We start from the raw sequence: 10,000 nt of genomic DNA on the forward strand, positions 1-10,000 counted from the left end.
AGGGGGCTGTCGGTAGGCGGCCGCGGGTTGCATGTGTGCCCGGGACAGCACCCCCATCCAACTAAGGGGTGTCCCCCGGGGGCCAGGGGGACCTCGTCCAGGTCGGCCGGGCGCTTCCAGACGCCTACCGACACCGGTCAGGTCGGCGAGGCTCCCGGCGGCCCCGAGCGGGACCACAGGTTGCGGAAGGCGTCCAAGTGAGCGGCGGCGACGCCAGGAGGCCCCCGGGGTCGACTCCGCGGCCCCCGGGTCGGTGTGCGGGCCTCCAGAGCTCGATAAAGTAGTGGTGTCGCTAGCGGTCGAGAAGGCACTTTTCGACGCCTACTGCCACCCCCACATGGCGGTAGGTGTAAAATCGGAATAGACCGGACCAGGAATGTCGAGGGGGAAAAAAATGACAAAGTCCTGGTGTGCCTAGGCGTCGAGAAGGCACTTTGCGACGCCTACCGACATCCCCATGTGGCAGTAGGCGTAAAACTGGAAAATCGCCGACCAGAAATGTCGCTTCGTATAATCGACGTTTTTTTTGACCACCATTTTCAGGTGTCGGAGGTGGGTCTGGACGAATACCAACACCATTTCTGGGGTTTTCCAGTTTGAAAGTTTTATAAAACATGTTCGGTAGGAAGCACACTTTGGTGTGTCGGTTCGTCGGAGCAGCGACTCTTTGCCTCGTGGTGGTCCGGAACGTCTCTACGGGCTTGTCGCAAAGGCGTCAGAAAGTGGCATCTCCGCCGCCTAGGGCTGTCACCGTTATCGCTGTCGCCGCGCTCCAACTTGTTTTGATCCGCCGCCTTCGTTCCTGCCAACCGTGCGCCCGCTCATCGTCGTTAGGTTATAATACGTGGTACGTGTGTGTGCTTCTCCGTGGACCTAGGGCTGCTCGACGTGTCGAACGATATGTTGGAACAACTAACGGCTCCTTTTCCTGGTTCCATAGTCGTCGTGGTACCCGCGTCGTCAGCCATATCTATGTCCACCATGTTTAGCCGATACGTTTGCTGCAGCTTCTGCTTCCGCCTCAGCGTTCGCCGCTCTCAGCCGCCGCTGTTGTTGCTGCCGTTCTGCCATTCAACCACTACCTGCGAATCTTTCGATGATCGGCCGAACGACCCATCGCTGTGCGACCGATAAATCCTCCGGATTAGGGAGAAACGCCGCCGCTCTCTGCCGCCGTCGAACGGAAAAACGTACATTGTAACGAACGAACGAACGAACGAACGAATTAACGAACGAGCGAACAAACAAACAAAAATAGCCGCGGGGGATGCACTATGTAGATCCTGATCCCCTTGTAACCATACGTACGTTGTTCGATGCTCTCCCGTCCTGGAAGTCGCCGCAGCAAACAGGAGGATGAGCAGCAGCAGGCGCCGCCGCCGTAACCGCCGCCTGCCTGCCGCCTCCTACTCCTGTCAGCGTCCGATCTCACAGCCGTGTGAACGTTCGCTGACACCCGATTTCTTTCCGTCTGGCAAAACCTTGGACGTCCCGCTCGCGGTACACGTGCTGCAGCGACTTCTCGTCCGACAACGCATAAGCGTCGACGTCTGCCGCCGCATCTTCTGATACGTGGACGGTGATAGCGCTAGTCCCTTCTTGCGCCACCTCCACCTTTGTTAGCGCCAAAGAAGATCGATCGAGCAGTCGTGGTCGCAGTCGATTAACCCGTTTTCACCGTCCGCAGTTCCCAAGCCGCCGATCAAGTCGTTGCTCTTCTTGTTCGTTCTTCCCATACCGTCGATTTGCACGGCTGCCGGATGAGCCATCCTCTGTCCGGCGAAGCGCTCACGTCAGTGATCGATACTTGCACCGACAGTCCTCCCGCTCGCGACTCGGTGCTCGAATCGGACTCGTTCGTTTTTATCTCGATGCGATTGTGAAAAGGGGGACCGGTCGTCAATGTCGTGTGTGTCGACGATGTTGTTCGCCCGGTCCGCCGCGTTGTTGTCGTTTTTTTTTTTTTTTTTTTTTTCCCCTAACGTTCGCCGTCGCACGGACGAAAGGGTGAGAAAAAAAAAAAAAAGCTCGAAAAAGCCGCCCAAAAAAATCGGACCGAGGAGCCGCTTGCGAGAACGCGCCATGTGCACGTTGTCTCTCCTCGGTTTTCCGAGCACGAACACGACGCCGGTCGGTCGGTCGGTCGACGAAGGCGACGACGAAGGTGACGGGAAAATTTACGCCGCCGCTGCCCTGGTCCAGCTCCTCCCCGATGACGGCTGTGATGTTGACGTTGACGTTGGCGACGACGACGACGACGACGGAGACGACGACGACGACGAGACGGCATCGATGGCGACCACGATGACGACGACCTCGACGAGTTCAGTCTGCACCTTGACCTCCGATGTCCGTGTGCACTGCCGTCGTGCTGTTTGTCGTTTGTCGTATGTATCGCTGTCAAGGGTGCCGTTGTCGTTGTTGTTGTCGACGTTGTTGCTTGCTCTCTCGTCTCGGTCGGTTGGTACGTTGATGACGACGACGACGACGACGAAGACGACGACGACGACGACGAGACGGCATCGATGGCGACCACGATGACGACGACCTCGACGATTCCAGTCTGCACCTTGACCTCCGATGTCCGTGTGCACTGCCGTCGTGCTGTTTGTCGTTTGTCGTATGTATCGCTGTCAAGGGTGCCGTTGTCGATGTTGTTGTTGTCGACGCTGTCGTCTGTTCTCTCTTCTCGGCCGGCTGTGACGTGGACGTTGACGACGACGACGACGAGACGGAATCGATGGCGACCACGATGACGACGACCTCGGCGAGTTCAGTCTGCACCTTGACCCTCGATGTCCGTGTGCACTGCCGTCGTGCTGCTTGTCGTTTGTCGTATGTATCGCTGTCAAGGGTGCCGTTGTCGTTGTTGTTGTCGACGTTGGTCGCTTTCGTTCTTTGAGTCTCGGTCTCGGTCCAAGTCAGGGGAGAAACAAAAAAGAGGCCATCAGCGCGGGCAGCGCGCTTCTTCTGACGGCGAACCCCCTCGAAAAATAAATAAACACGTGCCCGTCGTTGTAGTTGTCTGTCTTATGTCGGTCGGTCGGTCGGTCGGTCTGTCGTTCTGTCGAAACAAAGTCCCAAATTCCAACGATACCTGGTTGATCCTGCCAGTAGTCATATGCTTGTCTCAAAGCTTAAGCCATGCAAGTGTAAGTTCACGCCACGCATTAGAACGGGCGAAACCGCGAATGGCTCAGGAACCGGACCTAATCCTCGGGACCGTATTCCTCCTCGGAGGCGATGGATAACTGTGGCAATTCTAGAGCTAATACATGTGACACAGGCCGCGATCGGTCGGCGCGCCGTCGTCGCCACGCCTCGCGCGCTGGCACCCGCGTCGGCCGTTCCGGGTCGCGGCGCTACATATTAGACTGAGACCGATGCGCGTCATTCCGTCCTCCCGTCGTCGGCGTTCCCGCTCGCGGGTCCGTTCGGTGGCGGGGCTCATAGGGCGGCGCGCTCCGCTTTGGTGACTCTGGATAACTCACTGGTCGATCGCACGAGCTTTCACGCCCGGCGACGGGTCTCTCGAGGGTCCGCCCTATCAACTGTCGACGGTCGGTTAAGTGCCTACCGTGGTTACTACGGGTAACGGGGAATCGGGGTTCGATTCCGGAGAGGGAGCATGCGAAACGGCTACCACATCCAAGGAAGGCAGCAGGCGCGCAAATTACCCACTCCCGGCACGGGGAGGTAGTGACGAAAAATAACGACGCGGGACTCTGTCGAGGCCCCGCGATCGGAATGAGTACACTTCAAATCCGTTAACGAGGACCAACCGGAGGGCAAGTCTGGTGCCAGCAGCCGCGGTAATTCCAGCTCCGGTAGCGTATATTAAAGTTGTTGCGGTTAAAAAGCTCGTAGTCCGAACTCGGGTTCGTGGTCGCGCAAGCGGCCCCGGGGCGGCGGCGCCATCGTCCGTCGTTGACTTTGGTCGTCCGTTCGCATTCCCGGCCCTTTCCGCCGGTGTCAACCGCTAGCATACCCGCCACGCGGTCCTGCCGGCGAGGTGGACGAGGAGGTCGTGATCGGGATCCGGGAAAAAAAAAACAAGTGGTCGTCGGTTCGGTTCCGGGAGTAGTCTAACGGGGGGGTGCTACGTGTGTGTGTTTGGGTGCGTTCATTCGCATCCCCGCACTCTGACCCCCGCGCTTCTCTCCCTCTCCCTTTCCGCGCGTTCCTCTTTTTTTTTGAACCCCCCGGTCCGCTCCGAGTCCCTGCTTCGTGTCTTGTCTGCGCGCGTGTTGCGGTCGGCGGTTTCTCCTCCAAGGGTGCTCTTAACCGAGTGTCCGCGGCGGCCGGTACGTTCACTTTGAAAAAAATTAGAGTGCTCAGAGCGGGCTGTTCAAGCTTGCATACGATAAGCATGGAATGATGGAAGAGGGCCTCGTCTACGTCTGTCGGTCTCCGTCTACGGGCGAGGCAATGATCGAAGGGAGCGGTCGGGGCCACTCGTATTGCGACGTTAGAGGTGAAATTCTTGGATCGTCGCAAGACGAACTGCAGCGATGGCGTGTGGCAAGCACGTTTTCCTCGATCAAGAGCGAAAGTCGGAGGTTCGAAGACGATCAGATACCGTCGTAGTTCCGACCGTAAACGATGCCGACCGGCGATCCGCCGGCGTTCGCTTCCATGACCCGGCGGGTAGCCTGCGGGAAACCAGAGTTCGGTTCCGGGGGGAGTATGGTTGCAAAGCTGAAACTTAAAGGAATTGACGGAAGGGCACCACCAGGAGTGGAGCCTGCGGCTTAATTTGACTCAACACGGGAAAACTCACCCGGTCCGGACACCGGTAGGATTGACAGATCGATAGCTCTTTCTCGATTCGGTGGGTGGTGGTGCATGGCCGTTCTTAGTTGGTGGAGCGATCCGTCTGGTTGATTCCGATAACGAACGAGACTCCGGCCTGCTAACTAGTGCGCCGATGTCAGTGATTTTTACGGCGGGCTCGGCGTCCTCCGTGGCGCTCGGGTCCGGGTCGGTTTTCTCACGCACTTCTTAGAGGGACGGGTGGCAGAAAGCCACACGAGGCGGAGCGATAACAGGTCTGTGATGCCCTTAGATGTCCGGGGCCGCACGCGCGCTACACTGGAGGTATCAGCGGGGACTTCGCCCCGGCCCGAGAGGGTTGGGAAACCTCTGAACCACCTCCCGTGATAGGGATCGGGGCCTGTAACCAACCCCGTGAACGAGGAATTCCCGGTAGGCGCGGGTCAACAGCCCGCGTCGATCACGTCCCTGCCCTTTGTACACACCGCCCGTCGCTACTACCGATCGAACGGTCCGGTGAGGTCCTCGGATCTGGCCGACGACGCCGCCGGGCAGTGCGCGACGTGTCCGTCACGACACTCGTGCATCTACGCCTCGGCGTTCGATGCCTGGAGAAGACGACCGAACCCGATCGTTTAGAGGAAGTAAAAGTCGTAACAAGGTTTCCGTAGGTGAACCTGCGGAAGGATCATTACCGTTTTCCCGTTCGAGACTGGTTTGTTGTTTTCCGGCCTACCTCCTCTGTCTGTCGGCGTCAACGCCTCGAATGCGCGCAAACAAACCTATAAAAGGCGGAGCGAGAGATAGATTTGTGGTGACGCGGAGGTTTTTAAAGCCCCAGCTCTTCTTGCTTGCTTCCGCGTCTTACCACCTGTTTGTTTTTTCGCCCACCGCAAGTGATGGCCGCTTCTTCTTTGCCTTGTCGCCGCTTTATCGTTTTTTTTTGTTTTTTTGCAGCCGCTGTGCCACCGCCGCTAGCTAAAAAAACAAACTACTCGCGACATTGCAATGCCGTCACGCCTCCTCGCACAGACCTCCTCGCACACTACTAAATCTATATAAACAAAAACTAATATAAAAAAACCAAGTGCTGAACCCTGGACGGGGGATCACTCGGCTCGTCCGTCGATGAAGAGCGCGGCCAGCCGCGATAACTGATGCGAATTGCAGGACTCAGTGAACATCGACACCTCGAACGCACATTGCGGCCCCGAGATCCCTTGTCTCGGGGCCACGTCCGGTCGAGAGGCGGAACGTTACATGTCTTTCTCCGTTAACGAAACGACATCTTGCCGTCCCCGTGCCCGCCCGGTCCTCGGCACGGTGGTAACCGGGACGTCGCAGGAGCGAGTGACGAGGGGGAAGAAAAATAAAAAAAGAATTGACTCCTCTTCAATGTCTTTTTTTTTTTTAAAACCCTCTCCGGCCTCCTCCTTCGTCTCCCGCTGGCAGACCGCGGAGTCTTTTCCCTTTTCGACCGCGTGAAGAAACACTGTGGAGGAGGAGCAGGAGGAGTCTGTCCGAAAGCAGCCGAAGGGAGACCAAAAAAAAAGTACCGACCTAACCGACTGCCGACGTAAGCGCCGCCTGCTCGTCTCGCTCTCTGCCTCATGAAGGTGTCTCTCAGCGACGCCTCGAGCAGCGCGACGAGCACGGCCGTCGCACCGTAAAAAGGTGGCCGCGTCGTAGGCAACGCAACGTCGGATGGGGAGGACCCACGCTTTTTTTTAATTGTTGGCTTCTTCATTTTCGGTCGGACGGGCGCTATATCGGCCAGCCGTCGTCACACGGAGGGTACCGATCGAGATTCCTCTCCTCCAAACACCACACTCTACTAAAAACCGCCGCCCTCGGCTCGGACGAGACGACCCGCTGAACTTAAGCATATCGCTAAGCGGAGGAAAAGAAACCAACCGGGATTCCCTTAGTAACGGCGAGTGAACCGGGAGAAGCCCAACGCCGAATCCCGTCGCAAGTTAAAGGCTTCGGGACGTGTGGCGCATGGGTCGAAGGCAGCCGTTCGTTTTCGTCTCGCATAGTTCGGAGTTCCCTCGATCGGGGCCGCCCGCGGCGGGTGCCAGGCCCATTCGGTGCGGACGGCGAGCGACGGCCTTCGATCCGAGAGTCGGGTTGCTTGGGAACGCAGCCCAAATCGGGTGGTAAGCTCCATCCAAGGCTAAATACCGGGACGAGTCCGATAGTCGACAAGTACCGTGAGGGAAAGTTGAAAAGAACTTTGGAGAGAGAGTTCAAGAGAACGTGAAACCGCCCAGGGGTAAACGGGTGGGACCGCTCACCGCGATCGCGGGGGGACTCAGTCCGGTGCTGCCTAGGCTCGAGCCCAAACTCGATGTGTGTTCTTGAAAGAGAGGCCGTCGCGGCACAGGTCGTCGTTCGTCGTGTCCGCGGGGGACTCGTTCCCCGCGGTTCCAGCTTTTGTGCCCGCGTCGCCGACGAAGGAGACGGGCCGCGTGGATAGCGGGAAGGGAAACGTGGTGACGACCGCGGCGTCGGTAGGTGGCTGCGTCGGTTGGCTGCGACGGAGGGGACTCGTCCTCTCGATCGCTGCTGCCGCCGGGCCCTAACCCGCCGCATCCGTCGCCGCCGCTTCTTCTTTCCTCCTGCTCCCTCCGCGCGCGACTCCGCTGCACCCGTCCCCTTCATCATCCGCTCGGCGTAATCATGGCGCGGGCGCTTCGGCGCGACCTCCGCGCGGCCGGCACCGGACGCACTTCCCCTCCGGTCCGTCGTCGCGACCCGTTCCCGGCGTGCAGGTCGAACACGCGGGTTTTTTTCCGTAGGCGGCAGGCGTTTCATCACCCTGAAAACCCCCGTCTTCCCACCTTGTGAAGTCGGGGGCCACCGGCCGTCGGGCCCGCGAACGTAACTGCCCCTTTCTGCCGGGAACGGAGGAAATCTGACACGATCCGTTACACGTGGCGAGCCGGTCCGTTTTGATCCCGCCGGAAGTCGCGTGCGGGCGACGCACTCTGTGTGTCGCTCCTTAGGCGCCCCACCGTCTCGGGCGCGTGCGCGATGAGAGGCGGGATAGGACTGGCGCGGCCTCGCCGTCACGCACCTCGCCGACGTTTCGGGTTCTTGTCGGGGGCAACCCCGCCCGCGCCCGTTTCCGTTTCCGGAGAGGTCGCTCGGCGACGCTTTTTTACTCGAGCCGCCCGCCACCCCGGGTCAGCGACGTGCATCGGCAACCCACCCGACCCGTCTTGAAACACGGACCGAGGAGTCCTGGCCGTTCGCGAGTCGTAGGGGCCACCTCTGACTAACCCCGAAGGCGAAGCGAAAGCGAGAGAGCGTGTAGGAGGGCGTCGATCGGGAGAGGTGTCGTGGCAAAGTCGTCCGGGGGTCGTCGGGGGGTGTCGTCGGTCTCGTGCCGTCGTCTTCTCCTCGCCCTCACCCGCCTCCGAGCCGTGCCCGATCCCGCCGGCGCGGCGTTTTCGGCCTTCCGCCGTCGCTGCTGCGGTGCCCGCAACTTTTCCTTTTTTCTCTCTTCCCGAGAGAGATAGGAGAGGGAAGGCTCGTGGCTGACGTGCGGTTGTTTTTCCCTCCTCCCCGAGAGGGGACCGGCGCATCATCCAAAAAGGGGAATTGCCGGGCGCCAGCTTCCATATCCTCCTTCCGCCCATCGGTGAGATCCCCGCGGCTTGAACTAGTCCTATTTTGTCGTCGAGTTTAGGCGCTGCGCGCGGGCGCATCACCCCCGGGTCGGTTTCCCCTTTTTCCGAGTACGACTCGGCCGACTCTGGCGTAGCGAGCGACCAGGGACCCGAAAGATGGCGATCCACGCCCGGTCGGGATGAAGCCAGAGGAAACTCTGGTGGAAGTCCGAAGCGCCTCTGACGTGCAAATCGATCGTCGGAACCGGGTGTAGGGGCGAAAGACCAATCGAGCCGTCTAGTAGCTGGTTCCCTCCGAAGTTTCCCTCAGGATAGCTGGCGCTCGATCGTCGCAATTCCATCCGGTAAAGCGAACGATTGGAGGCCCCGGGGCCGTTCACGGCCTCGACCTACTCTCGAACTCGGAACGGGTGGAACGGGCCGACTCTCCCGAACGACGGAGCCGACCCATCCGGCCGCCGCCGCCAGCACGCTTCGCTGGGCGGTTGGTCACCTCGAATGCGAGTGCCAAGTGGGCCACTTTTGGTAAGCAGAACTGGCGCTGTGGGATGAACCAAACGTCCGGCTAAGGTGCCTAACGCGACGCCCATGAGATCCCCGAAAGGGTGTCGGTCGATATAGACAGCAGGACGGTGGCCACGGGAAGTCGGAATCCGCTAAGGAGTGTGTAACAACTCACCTGCCGAATCGACCGGCCCCGAAAATGGATGGCGCTGGAGCGACGGACCGATGCCGGACCGTCGCGGCGAGGAGCGATGAACTTTCGCGCCGAAACGATGCCGCGACGAGTAGGAGGGCGCCGCGGCGAGCACGGAAGCCTAGGGCGCGAGCCCGGGTGGAGCCGACCGCGGGTGCAGATCTCGGTGGTAGTAGCAAATATTCGAACGAGACCTTCGAAGACCGAAGTGGAGAAGGGTTCCGTGCCAACGGCGGTCGAGCACGGGTCAGTCGGTCCTAAGACGCGGGCGAAAGTCTTCCCGAAAGGCGCCGGATCCGTTATGAAAGGTGAAAGGAAAGCGAATCGAATCGAATCGAATCAAAAGCCCAAACAAAAAAAAAGCGGCCGGCCTCCCGTCGAAAGGGAATCGGGTTAATATTCCCGAACCCGGACTCGGAGAGGGCCCGGGGGTGGCGACGCTGTCGGCAGCGATGTCGGCGGCGCCCGTCGCTTCCCGGGCGAAACCGCGGTGACGCAAGCGAGCCCGGAGACGTCGCCGGGAGCCCCGGGAAGAGTTCTCTCTTCTTCGTAAAGGACCATGTCCGTGGAATCGGCTCGTCCGGAGATACGGAAAAGGTACCTGTAGAGCGCCGCGGCTCGGGCGGCGTCCGGTGCGCTTTCGGCGGCCCTGGAAAATCCGGGTCCGGTTTTCGCAGCTCTCGAGTCGGTCCGTACCCCACCATCCGCAGCAGGTCTCCAAGGTGTACAGCCTCTCGTCGATGGCATCAATGTAGGTAAGGGAAGTCGGCAAAATGGATCCGTACCTTCGGAAGAAGGATTGGCTCCGAGGACCGGGTCGGTCGGGCCGTGCCCGCGCGAAGCGAGGAACCGGTACGGGGCTGTAGCGTTCGCTCCGTTCGCGCTTTGCGGCGAA

The 10,000-nt window shown here is 59.9% G+C and overlaps 2 non-coding genes and 1 pseudogene across 2 annotated transcripts in view; all 3 read left to right on the top strand.

The window, feature by feature from the left end:
* Nucleotides 1-3,094: 3,094 nt before the first annotated feature.
* Nucleotides 3,095-5,467, top strand: LOC145276242 (small subunit ribosomal RNA; annotated as a pseudogene).
* A 399-nt stretch (nucleotides 5,468-5,866) lies between these two features.
* Nucleotides 5,867-6,024, top strand: LOC145276239 (5.8S ribosomal RNA). The gene has a single exon (XR_013867908.1). It is a non-coding gene; the product is annotated as a 5.8S ribosomal RNA (ribosomal RNA).
* A 594-nt stretch (nucleotides 6,025-6,618) lies between these two features.
* Nucleotides 6,619-10,000, top strand: part of LOC145276238 (large subunit ribosomal RNA) — a 5,733-nt gene continuing 2,351 nt past the window's right edge. Inside the window, exon 1 of the ribosomal RNA XR_013867907.1 lies at nucleotides 6,619-10,000. This exon is cut by the window's right edge and continues 2,351 nt beyond it. This is a non-coding gene — a ribosomal RNA (large subunit ribosomal RNA).

The sequence above is a fragment of the Euprymna scolopes genome, unplaced genomic scaffold (genome assembly GCF_053919585.1).
Source record: "Euprymna scolopes isolate OS-2025 unplaced genomic scaffold, ASM5391958v1 sca771, whole genome shotgun sequence".
In the NCBI taxonomy this organism is placed as follows: domain Eukaryota; kingdom Metazoa; phylum Mollusca; class Cephalopoda; order Sepiida; family Sepiolidae; genus Euprymna; species Euprymna scolopes.